This window comes from Hypanus sabinus, chromosome 4 (genome assembly GCF_030144855.1).
Source record: "Hypanus sabinus isolate sHypSab1 chromosome 4, sHypSab1.hap1, whole genome shotgun sequence".
NCBI lineage: Eukaryota > Metazoa > Chordata > Chondrichthyes > Myliobatiformes > Dasyatidae > Hypanus > Hypanus sabinus.
The window spans coordinates 45,980,030-45,994,021 of NC_082709.1; positions in this window are offsets into that span (position 1 = coordinate 45,980,030).

The window sequence follows — 13,992 nt, forward strand, 5'->3', positions numbered from 1 at the left end:
TTTTTTCTAAATTTATATCATAATCTGCATTTACTGCCTTCTCTCCACACTCTTGCGCTTGGTATCGCTCTGGGCAGCGCCGCACACATCGTGGTGCCCCTGTGGAACTTGCAGGAGTCATCCGACTGGTCAACCATTTAAGTCGACATGAAATGGTTTTCTTTTGAATTCGCATTTAAGGTGTATAAAACTGGCAACCCAAGCTGTATTATAATCTCTGGCCCATCATTGTGTTCTTGGTGAGTTCATGCTCAATGTCAAATAATAAACATGTAGTATTTATATATAACAAATTTGTTAAGCTTGGAAAAACTGACTGTAGAGCGAAGAAACACCTTGCCAGAGAACAATATTTGATTTCTATGATTCACTTTGGAAGAAATCACCAGTTCTTTTGGACAGTGACTCTATGAACAACTTTCCCTAATTTGAGGGAGAGTGTACCCTGAGTTTAATTCGTTCTTATGCCAAAATTTGCCCAGTGCTCACATCACTAATCCAATTGTCTTCCAATTTGGTCAATAGGAGTCATTCTGGTGAGTTTGGGACCCATCCAAGTTTCTTCCTTTAAAGGATCTTCATGAACCCAAATTATTTTTGTTTTAGTTTAAAAACTAGATAGGGTTTTGTTCCCACAGCAACAGTGAAAACTCTCCACAGTCTCCATCACTTTTCGTCCTGGTGCTTGTGCAGGACTCGGGTCAACAATTGTTGACTGCAAGCTGCATAAAAATAAGTAAACACAGAACAATTTATTTAGCCTGGCTTCACATTTGATAGTTGTTCTTTATTCAAGTGATTGAGAGTGCCCAACTACCAGCCAGTGAAGTAGTAATGTAAATTGCTCATGTCACATGAACTGCGGGAAAATGTAAAACCTCATGTTGCATAGCATCCGTACAGATAATTTTATTACAACAGTGCATTGAGGGAAAATAATAACAGGGTGAAGAATGAAGTGTCATAGTTACAGAGAAAGTGCAGTGCAGGCAGGCAATAAGTTGTAAGGCCGTAACAAAGAAGTCTGTAAGGTCAAGAATCTTTCTTATCATATTCAGGAGCTGTTCTGGGATGATCTCAGCAGCCAAGTTGATGTTGATGAGAGCTCAGTATATGCTTGAGGGATTTTTATAGCTTCATGTTGAGAATGGAAAGGGTTGGATGAAGGATTGGGAGGGATATGGATTGTGTATATTGAAGATTAAAAAAAGACAGTAAATCCTGGAAGGATTGGAGATCATTGTGGAGGGGGGAGGATCTGAGTGATTGCCTGAAGTGCAAGGAAAGGACTGCCCAGCTTTTCCCTTCCTTTTCCTGCCATATGGGAACCAGTTTCACAGTGATAAGAATAAATTACTTTGAGAATCTAAGACAGAATGCTCCTAAACACATTACAGACCACACAGACAATGCAAACACATTATTCTGGCCTCTAGAGGCTCAGTTCATTTTGTATGAGCATCATGTCCTATATGCAAGTTTTTATATAATTTCCTGCACAGCTTAGTTTTAAATTAATTTGAAACATACGGTGGAAAGACATTCATCTCTATCCATTCTGTATTTGCCCTTGAAACTGCAATATCTTTTCACAAGTAAGAGCCATCATTAAAAACCCCAAAGAAAGCTTCTGTCTTGGGTGATTTACTCACTGTGAGAGCAGCTGAGTGAAAAGGTAACTCGTCTTCAAAGGCGTTGCCCGTGGATTGGAGACACGTTCAAATGCCCTAGAAGATCATGTTGGCTTCCGACACAAGCAACGTCAATCGCCAGGTCAGAACGTGCCTCATTGATCACGTCTTCACTACTCTCAAATGAAACCATAATTAACATAGCCACAGCACAAACCCACACCAGAACTGAAGGGTGGAAGAACGAGAGCAGTTTGTGCTAAGCTCAAAGTAGAGATGCAAATGGATAAAGCTTGTGTACACATAGAGACAGCTCATATAGAAATGGAGAGAGCACAGAGGTTACATTAAGTGTGCTCGAGGAAGAGTGCGAAGCTGAGGCTGCCCCCACAGAGGCAAAGGTGTATGAAGCAGCAGCTTACATAGACAGTGGTAAATCTATTAGCAAAATCAGATAGGTTTTGCTATCACAACAGCCAAAGCATCATACTAAAGAATATGTCCAAACACATTTTGGTTGTAAAATAAAAACAATGCTGATGCTCTATCAGGAGAAGCTGTCCACACCACACAGCCAAATTGCCTTTCACAGTCTACAGGACTACAGCAGCAAAGACCCACAACACCCTCTTCTGCAGTTCCACCACAACAAAGACCTCAGTAAAGAATTGTTACTGATGCCAATCCCACCTGCACAGTCAACGACAGACTGAACTTCCATCCATCCCAGGAAACAGTTAGCAAACCATTCTCCACAATGCTGTCATTCAGGAGCCATCGATGCATCAAATTTGGCTTAGTATCTGACTCATTGAGACCTGGTCACAGCAGCACTAAATGTTCAATGATCAGTCTGCCAGTTACTTGTCCTGGAAGTCAAGCTTTCACAATGCTGTGGGAGGACTGAGTCTCAAGCTTAGTGAGGAGCTAGACCCTGCCTGTAAGTGGCTTGGTGGGAAGTCACTGCGGTATGCAAGGTGGGTTAGAGCACTTCACAATCATCTAGCTATGGGTTTACAATTACTGTGGCAGAAGCAGGATAAATGCTAAGCCTCTCCAGAGGCAATCAAAGAATCTCTCGCCAGCAGACCCGAAACTTTTTCAAAGCTCTCAGACAAAGACCTGCAGAAGCTACAGCAGCTTGCAGATCTGTTGTTGGAACAGCAAGTCCCAAAAAATAAGGGTTATCTATTAGGAATGAGATTCTTAGATACAACAATAAGCACTATAGTGAAGAAACTACTGAACAATATTCAAGAATGGTGGGTAACTGAACAGTCCAAGAATAAAATGAAACATCGTGCCTGGCCCATTATTTAATTCTTTGTGTAATTCATCTACCACCACACAGAAATGGAAAATGGCCCTAGTTTTATACGCTCAACTTCCAGTAACACATTATTCAAAGAGAGGTCTCCAGCAAAAGCATGGAAAACTAAAATCCTGATCAGTCAACATGACTGAAGCATAGAACTCTATCATGAAACCCAATAGATAATGCAATATCCATTAAAAAATCCACCCCTGAAGCAAATGCAGAGGATTCAGAGAAAAAAACGCTCACAGACTTGAGATGCTCTCTGAAGAAACAGTCAATATGTTTCAAATGTTGTGCTTCAGCAGCACCCCAATCAAAAGACTGTAAGGATGTCATACTCCTTTGCTCCAAATAGGAGGAAAAATAAGTAAATACGAAAGAAATAATACATACATTAGCTCATAAGACCATAAACCATAGGAGCAGAATTGGCCATTCAGTCCATCAAGTCTGTTCCACCATTTCATCATGGCTAATCCAGTTTTCCTTTCAACCCCATTCTCCTGCCTTCTCTTTGAAATCTTTCATACCCTGACTATTCAAGAACCTATCAACCTCTGTATTAAATACACCAAATGACCTGTCCCCTACAGTCGCCTGTGGTGGAAAATTCCACAGATTTACCACCCTCTGGCTAAGTAAATTCCTCCTCATCTCCATTCTAAATGGTCATCACACTAATCTGTGGCTTGCCTCCAGTCTTAGACTCTCCCACAATAGGAAACATTCTCTCCACATCTACTCTACACTTTTCATCATTTGATAGGTTTCAATGAGTGCCCCCTCATTCTTCTAAGTTCTAGTGAGTACAGGCCCAGAGCCATCAAATGTTCATCACACAATAACCTTTTCATTCCCAGAATCTTTCTCGTGAACTTCCTCTAATGCCAGCACACCCCTTCTTAGATAAGGGGCCCAAACTTATTCACAATACTTCAAGTGAGGCCTCACCAGTGCCTTCTAAAGCCTCAACATTACATCCTTGTTTTTATATTCTATGCCTCTTGAAATGAATGCGAACATTGCATTTGCCTTCCTCACCACCAACTCACCCTGCAAGTTAACCATTAGGGAATCCTGCACAAGGACTCCCAAGTCCCATTTAAACTGCCTACTCCAATTGACCTGCACCAGAACCTTACTTCTCCTATCCATGTACCTATCCAAACTTCTCCTAAATGTTCAAATGGAGCTTGCATGCACTACTTGTGCTGGCAGCCCATTCCCCACTCTCTTGACCTTAATTCCCATTAAAAACCCTGAAGAAAGCTTCTGTCTTGGGTGATATTTGAGAAGTTGTTTAACTCACTGTATAGCTGTGTATGTGTGTTCTGTGAGTGCAGCAGACTTGATAGAATGTTCCTAAAAACATTACAGATGACAGAGACAATCCAAACACATTGCTGTTAAACTAGAAGTAGGCAATTCATTTGTTGGTGGTATGTTTACATGTTTACTAACTTAACCCATCACTAATCCTGTCCTAACTAATGAAGAAGGGAACTATTTAAAATCAGCATTAATGTCTCTGGCAGGCTGAGGTCTGCACCATTCTACAGATCACAATATTATTGCCAAGACTTTTTCAAAACAAATTACCCAAGGAGGATTACGTAATAATTATGACTAGCACACTAAATTAGTTGAACCAAGTACAAAATAGTGCTCCCTTTCACTGTCCTAAGAAAAAAAAATCAATACTATTTCAAATTTTCAAAAAAATTTTTTGAGATCAATGGGAGAGTGAAGATGAGATTCCATTAACGCTCTCCAGGAAGCCTTTTCAGAGCACCACACTAAATCTATTATTCCAGAGAAAAGAATATTTGATTTATTTTGTGGATTACTGCAGTATACTTGCTTTCTTTGCTGCCTGAACAGTATGTTTTAATGTATTAAAAAATAAAGGCTTAGATTAGCAACACACACAAAATGCAGGAGGAGCTCAGCAGGCCAGGCAGCATCTATGGAAAAGAGTACAGTCGATGTTCTGGGCCAAAACCCTTCATTGGGAGTAGTTCCTCCAGCATTTTGTGCGTGTTAAGACCATAAGACCACAAGACATAAGAGCATAATTAGGCCATTCAACCCATCAAGTCTGCTCCACTATTCCATCCTGGCAAATCCTGGATCCCACTCAACCCCATACACCTGCCTTCTCGCTCTATCCTTTGATTCCCTGACCAATCAGGAATTGATCAACTTCCACCTTAAGTATACCCATGGATTGGCCTCCACTGCAGTCTGTGGCAGAGCAGTCCAGAGATTCATTACTCGCTGGCTAGAAAAATTCCTCTTTACATCTGTTCCAAAGTGTCTCCCCTCAATTTTGAGGCTGTGCCCTCTAGTTCTGGATAGCCCCATCATAGGAATCATCCTCTCCACTTCCACCCTGTCTATCCTTTCAACATTTGGTAGATTTCAATGAGATCACCTTGCATTCTTCTAAATTTCAGTGAGTACAGGCCCAAAGTTGCCAAACGCTACTCATATGTTGAACAGCATGGAGTTGTTTGACTTGAGGGGCTGTACCGTGGTCAGCACAGCGAGTGTGCCAGTGTTGGTGGCTGCTGTAGGTGTTTACAGTCTGTTAAATCTCCAATCTCTCTCATCTCCTTCAGCTGGATATGATGGAAGCTGATTTGTTTCATGCTATCACTCTCCTCACTCACAGAGATGTAACAACTTGGATGTGAACATAGAAGATATGGTGAATAGGTTTGTAGATAACATAAAGTTTGGTGTTGTGGATAGCAAGGAAGGTTGTCTAAGGCTACAACAGGATATTGATTGAAAATTGTGCAGAGCATTGGTCAGTGGAACTTAATCCTGACCAGTGAAAAATTATGCATGTTGGGAAGTCAAATAGGGGTGCAGAGCAAATGGTAGAACATTGATGAGCAAATAAACTTTGGAGCTCAAGCCCATATTTTCCCACAAATGACAACATGGATGATAAAAAAAGCACATGACATTCTTGACCGGATTGGAGAACTTTAGCTTTGAATTGGGCTTGTTTCTCCTGGTCCAAAGGCAGCTGAGACCTGACCTGACAGAGGTTGATAGAATCTTTATCCCTTGGCAGGGTTATCAAAATCCAAAGAGCATAGGTTTAAGCTGAGAAAAAGGTGTCTCGGAGATTTGAGAGGAAAGTTTTATACACTGAGAAGTTGATATTTAGAATGGACTGGCTAAGGAGGTGATGGAATTAGATACGAACACCAAATTCAAGAGAAATTTTGACAAGCACATGAATAGTAAAGGTATGGAATGATAAGGACCTAATGCAGATAAATAGGATTAGAGAAAATTAATCAAAAGGTTAGTGTGGACATAGCATGAAGGGCCGATGTCTGTACTGTATAATTCCGTGACCCTATGAATATCTGTTCATTGTTATGGCCACTTAGGATCAAATAATATCCATTGATTTATGTTTCATTCTCATAGCTATTAGACTGGAGCCTGATTTGATAATTAAGTACAGCCAGTGTCTGGTTTTCCTCTTCTGCATGGGATTGAAATATACTCAGCACTTCCCTCAATCTTCATATCGAAAACTTAATTGCTGAGTTGCTCTTATCCTGTGTCTGCAGAGAATTATAGTTTAATCTCTGAGAACATAAAGATAACAATTTTTTTCCAAAATAATGAAATCACAGGGGAGTAGTTGCAGGACTTGTTGAGTGACCAAAAAAACTAATGTTGTCACATGAGGATCTAACCTGGTCCCAACATATCGATGTAGTCATAAAGAAGGCAAGACAGTGGCTATACTTCATTAGGAGTTTGAAGAGATTTGGCATGTCAACAAATACACTCTAAAACTTTTACAGATATACCATGGAGAACATTCTGACAGTCTGCATCACTGTCTGGTATGGAGGGGCTACTGCACAGGACCGAAGAAGCTGCAGAAGGTTGTAAATCTAGTCAGCTCCATCTTGGGCATTAGCCTACAAAATACCCAGGACATCTTTAGGGAGCGGTGTCTCAGAAAGGCAGCATCCATTATTAAGGACCTCCAGCACCCAGGGCATGCCCTTTTATCACTGTTACCATCAGGAACGAGGTACAGAAACCTGAAGACCCACACTCAGCGAATCAGGAACAGCTTCTTCCCCTCTGCCATCCGATTCCTCAATGGACATTGAACCCTTGGACACTACCTCACTTTTTAAAATATATATTATTTCTGTTTTTTGCATTTTTAAAAATCTATTCAACATGCATATACTGTAATTGATTTACTTATTTTTTTTTCTTTTCTACATTATGAACTGCAGATACATTGAACTGCTGCTGCTAAGTTAACAAATTTCACATCACATGCCAGTGATAATAAACCTGATTTTGATTCTGGTTTACTTAATTAACTGTAATTGTGTATTAAAAATCTGAATTAGAACAGTTGTTTGTTGTTGTGATGCAGGTGATAATGCCTTTTGGGACCAGGGAAATGTGGCTGCAAATTGATGATGTCTCAACTTATTTCCCCGAGTCTCCCTCCTCCCCCTTCCTAATCCCTACATTTACACAAAATCTTCAGGATTTGATTGTTTACGTGAGGTTTTGATTTGGTATAGGAGCATCTGAAGTCCGCAATGGATCATTCTTCAGCAAAACCTGCCGATAAGTTTCAAAACATTGTAATAGAATTATTCGTATAGTTTTGTGACCCGCACTCTTATCCAAAAAGTGAGAGTCCTTCAGGGACCATAAGTTGAACTACAGTCCACATCAGAATGAGCTCTGTTTGATGCTGCCAAGATGTAATACACCAAGAGCATGATTGGTTATACTAACCATGAGAAAGTGGTTAAATAAGTTACCTGTACCATTATTTGGCTTCACAAAGTTACTGTTTTCCCATTGTTTTATTGAGCACGTATGTGGTGTGTAACAAATACAATTTGAAAACACAAAATTGACATATGATAACAAATACTATGTTTCAGTGAGTCTTTGTTTAGTAGATATGGTGTTAAGGAGTACATAATGAAACTGGGTAAGCGAATGATTTGCTTTTAAGATGAAAGGTGCATTGATGGGCAGTAAGTGCCATTTATCTCTGGTATGTTCTATCATCTTATCAACAATACTTCAAAAATCTATTTAAAAAAATTTAGGACTGCAGTTGAAATCTCTAGTTTTTATAAGATGCCACCATCTGCTCTGAGTAGGATTAGCTGTGATTTTCTCCCTCTTTGCATTGGAAGGATCATTCTGGGCATATTTTTAGCATATTACATTGCTAGAAGATTTAAAAATCGCCTACTCCAGGCAAAAAGAACATATTGCTCAGCAGGACAAGTTGATACTTAACTTCTGCTTTCCATGTGGACTTTCAACATTTTCATCAAACATGATAGAACGTTTGCCAAACCTTCTCCCTTCATCCCATTTTCACTTTATCTGTTTCAAAGTTTCACTGCCAGATGAACAATTATTTTAAAAAAGGTTTTGACTGTAGTAGGATATAACTTTTAAAAGCATGATGTTCAGAATTTGTGTTGTCTTGAAGCGATTAGTTGTGCAATGAATGTGATTCAACTGCTAATGATCTATAATCTGCTACTTAAAAAGAGAAATTAAGAATAATTCTGCTCATTAATCATTCCTTCAGACCTACCATATGGGCAGATGCATGTGACTATTTGGGAGTTATTTTTCATCAGCTCTTTCAATTCACAAGTGTCAGCTTCACAGACCCCCGTGAAAATGGACTACTCCCCATGTCCTGATCAGGAATTCACACACTCCTGTTACCATTTTTATTAGATTTTTTTCATGCTTTTCTGCCACCTTTTTGGTTCATTCAAATCAAGGCATTCAAGCTTTTGACTTCAATTAAACAGATTTGCTTTGGTGGCTAAACAGGTAAAGGCAAAGCCTGGTTGCATTCTGAGATTTGGAGATTTCAAACTAGTTTACTAAAAACAAGTTTCAATTGACTTTCTTTTGTACTTAGGGGATAATCTTCTGCCTTTGTAATTGGTTCTCCTGGGACATCTGTTTGTCTGTATCCAAGTGTCTGATGGGAACATGAAGTTCAGTGGTTATTTTTTCAGAATTGGAAAACTGACTTAAGTTAATTGTCTAGGCTCCTGGGATGAATAACTACTTGCAGAGGATCCAGGAGGTATCCTGAATTTGTCCTCCACAGTGCACCGGACAAGAGGATGCACTTTCTATCAGATAGAATCTATCCGATCCCCCTCATTTATCATTCACCTGCTACTCTCTCCTAATTCCACCCTTGCTACCCTACCCTGCCTGGCACAACCCCACCTGTCATCTTATACCCCTCCTCAGACTCCTTTCTCCCCATTTCCCTCTCCTCCTTATGCTGGTCACCTTGCCCCTCTAGTTTCAGACCTGATGAAGGGTTTCAAAGATGAAAGTAAATTTATTATCAAAGTGCATATACATCACCATTAACAACCCTGAAATTCATTTTGTTGTGGGCATAATAAATCTATAGAATGATAACCATAACAGAATCACCAAAAGACTTGGCCATTCATCCAGAGTGCAGAAGACAACAAGCTGTGCAAATTCAAGAAGAAAGAAGTAATAAAAATAACAAATAAATAAGCGATAAATATCAAGACCATGAGATGAAGAGTCCTTGAAAGGGAGTCCATTGGTTGTGAATATTTCAACGTTAGGGAAAATTAAGTTAAGTGACCCCCCTTTGGTTCAAGAGCCTGATGGCTGTGGGGTAGTAACTGTTCTTGAACCTGGTGGTGAGAGTCCTGAGGCCCCTGGACCTTCTACCCAATGGCAGCAGCGAGAAGGGAGTATCCTCTTGATGGTGAAGGTCGGTGATAATGGATACTGCTTTCCTGAGAAAGCATTTCATGTCAATGTGCTCAAAGGTTGGGAGGGCTTTACCTGCAATGGACTGGGCCGTATGTATCCATTACATTTGGTAGGCATTTCCGTACAAGTGCATTGGTGTTTCCACACCACGCGATGATGCAGCCAGACAGTATATTCTTCACTACACACCTATAGAAGTTTGTCAAAGTTTTGGATGACATGCTGAATCTCTGCGAACTTCTAAGGAAGTAGAGGCACTGCTGTACCTTCTTTGTAATTGCACTTACATACTGGGCCTAGGACAGGTCCTATGAAATAATAATACCTAAAATATCAACAATCTCTTTCTGATGCTGCTCTATCCAATGAGTACTTCCAGGAGATAGTCTGTTGCTCCAGATATCAGCATCTATATGTTGTCTCTTGTGTCTCCATTGGACAAGAATTCGACTTCTCTTTTTTGAGTTGGAATGCAAGAATCCATGTGACATTACTAAAGTGGTTTTGGAAGTTATGCAATATAATAATCCCAATTACAAATCCTTCTCACAAGCAGCAAAGAGATAATTGGCCCAATATTCAATTTTGGTGGTGTTGGTAGATAATTATTGACCAGTTTATGTGGAGAAATTACTTGGTCTATTTTGAACAGCGTCCAGCTGTCTTTCATGTCCACTGAAGGGAAAAGATCATTTTTTTTTCATCTTGTCTCACCCAGAAGTCAAGCATCTTTGACAGAGTATATTCCTGCATTCCAGATTATGCGGTCAAGTACATGGTCAGGGAGATAATTATTAGTGCTAATACAGGATCTGCACTAGAGATATTAAAAAGGAAATGTATGCTTTTATATATGATGCATTTGAGATCCCAAGTAAACTATTGTCTTAATCGATCTGAATTTTGATTCATGTGAAATATTGATATTGTTTGAAGATTGAGCTCATATGATGACATTAATATTGTGGAAAACATTACTCATTTCCTCATCTTGTGTTCAATAAGTCTAAAGGCATTGTGACTAAAGATCCCACGAGGAAGAAATTATTCAGAAGGATTGATTACGAGTACTGGTAGCAGTAGATAGAATTTCATTACTTCATTAGCAGGCTGTGGATCATTTTCCTTACAACTGAAGTATACAGTGTTACATTACAATTGGTATGCCTCATCAAGTCTTACATAAAAACTGCTCTAAGAAGCATTTTGATATCTGTTCCCAAGTTGGAAACAATTAGTGATTATCATACATATTGATCAATATCTAGCAAAGATTGATAGCCATGAAATATAGAGGTTTCAGTAATCCTTCAGCAGTTCCAAGAGTGTGGTTTCTAATTGACCATATATTAATGAGTCAGGTTTGTCTTTCTTTAGGAGAGTAGTAGGCAATATTGTTTTCATTTTTATTATTCCATTTGTAATAAATGGTCCATTGAAGGCTGAGGGAGGCTCACTTTTCCTGTTCTTGCCTCTTGTAGGGAATTCCTTTTCTCTTTAGATCAGACACTGAGAATGAGTTTGTCGCATAAGGAATAGTGTATTTGAATCTGCAGTCTTCTTCCCCAAAGTGTTGTTCAGCTTGTGGCTTTTTACAAAGGCCATTTCCAGGGTATTGGTAAATGTTTTGGCTCCTACAAGAAGAAGATGAATAAGACTAGAGGGATAAAGTTTTATGATGAAGTGAAAGAGACTGAGAGAGAATTTGAGGAAGACCACCTTCACTTAGAGTATTAAGTACCTGGAATTCACTGCTAGAGAGTCACAGATTTGCAATGTCATCCAAAACGTTGAGAAACTTCTTGAGATACACAGTGGAGAGTATCCTGAATGGTTGCATCACAGCCTGGTATGAAAACACCAATGCCCAAGAACAAAAAAGCCTACAAAAATAAAAATAAATAAATCATGGGTACAGCCCAGTCCATCACACGAAAATCTCACCCTGCCATTGAGCATGTCTACAAGAAGCACTGTCACAAGAAAGCAGCATCCATCATCAAGAACCCCACCAGCCAGGCCATGTTCTCTTCTCACTACTAGGAGGTACAGGAGGTTTAGGTCCCACATCACCAGGTTCAGAAACATGTATTACTCTTCAAGCATTTGGCTCCTGAACCAGCTTGGATAATCTCAATACGGAACTGATTCCACAACCAATAGATTCACTTACAAGGACTCTACAACTTGTACTCAATGCTATTAATTTATTATTATTTTTATATACTTGTACAGTATGTCTTTTGCACTGCGTGTAGTTTTTCATTGATTTGGTTGCATTTATTTGTTGTACTGTGAATGTCCACAAGAAAATTTATCTCAGGGTAATATATGGTGACATATACGCATTCTGATAATTAAGTTTACTTTGAATTTTTGAGAGAGTTGTGGAAGCCGAGATGCCAACAAGATTAATGATTTGTCTAGACAAGTACCTGAATCAAGCAAGTACTAAGCAACAGAGGCTACCAGGCGAGTGCTGGAAGATGGGTAATATGGATACACACCCACTGCTTGGCATGGTTATAGTGGGCCAAATTATCTGTTTCTATGCTGAATATCTCTAGCCCACATTAGTGTGAAGTGTAGCCACAATGGCAACAAGGAAAATTTCAAGCTATGCCTATTGATTTTTGTGTTCATTCAAATTACCTTAAATACCAATAAGGGCACATCCCTCTCCACCATTGGTTGTATCTATAAGAGGCACTTCCTCAAGAAGGCAACATGCACAATCCAGCATCCAGCCTATGCCATCTTCTCACAGTTACAATAAGGCAGGAGCTAAGAAGCCTGAAGTCCCACACTAACAGATTCAGGAACAGATATTTCCCTTCAAATATTTCATTCTTGAAACAACCGGCATAGCCCCAATCTTCAGAGCTTAGCAACATTATGACCACTTTGATTAGCTGGCATTAAGATGGATTTATTTTTTGTTCTAATTTGTTCTTTCTTGAAAAATTGATTAGTTTATGCTTCGTTTGTGTTTCTTGTGAATGCTGTGTAAATAATGCTCCAATGCTGCTGCAAGAAAGTTCTTACAGCACCCAATCATACATGAGCATTTGTGTATGATAATAATTTTTTGACTTTAGCGCTAATATTGATTAGGTGATAAATAAAATGATCTTACAAAATAAATGGCCAAGTTGATAATGTAGGTTTTAAAGTGATATTCTGCAGGTGTAAAGATCGTAATATCATTCTCAAATCTAATTTTGACTGGTATTCAGATTCTGACCATGAGTGAGCCTTACTTGTACTGAAATGTGGCATCCGCCGGACTATTACAACAATGGAGAAAGGTGTAAATTAATCAAGACTTGTCCACCAAGAGTATCTGCTATTCAGGTTGTCCAAATTATGCCATTCTTCTGGTTGAAACAACAAACAAAGGAGAATGAAGAGGGCAGGAACACACTGCTGAAATAAGTTTAAACAAATACTTCAATACAACGCAAGTGGATATTCTACTGCCTGAAGACAATATGAATGGGAAAGTATGGAGCAACATTTTGCAAGTCATCAGCATGGAAGCTGAATTCTTTCTTTATAGATTCTGCCTGGCCTACTGAATACATCTATCATTTCCTACACCACTTTACCTTAATGTTTATCAATAAAAATGGGCAGAGAAGAGATAGCCTATGAGATAATCTGAGGGAAATTTGGATATGTTATCTGAAGGAAAGGAAATTTAACTTGTTATGTTATACAGTCACGCAATGGTAATGCTTTTTGTTTCACCGTGCACATAATGGAGATTTCTCTTTTAATTGAATGTCCATTAGATTGAGCTGATGTCATTATATTTTGTGCTTAAAGGAAGTTGCTTTGTCAGTCCAAGATTATAGAATGGTTAACTCTGTCATTCAAAGAAACAATTATTCAAAGGGAATAAAAGTTCCTTGTTCTGTACAAGCTCTAAAACTTTCCATGCAATTCCCCTTTCAAGATAATTACTTCAAAGCCAAACCCAATACATCAGCAGAGGTGTAATAGATTGTAGTATACTACGGTGTATGAAATATTATGTTCAATGAATATACATTCTGCAAGTAGGTGTTATAGGTGGCACAGTGAGAAACCTAGGCTAAGTTGTGGCTTTGCATTCTCTCAGTCTGGAGTTTGCAGATTCCCTCGGTCACTCTGTGGGCTTCTCCCCAAGTGCTCTGGTTTCCTTCCTCATCCCAAAGACCTGTGGGTTAGTACTTC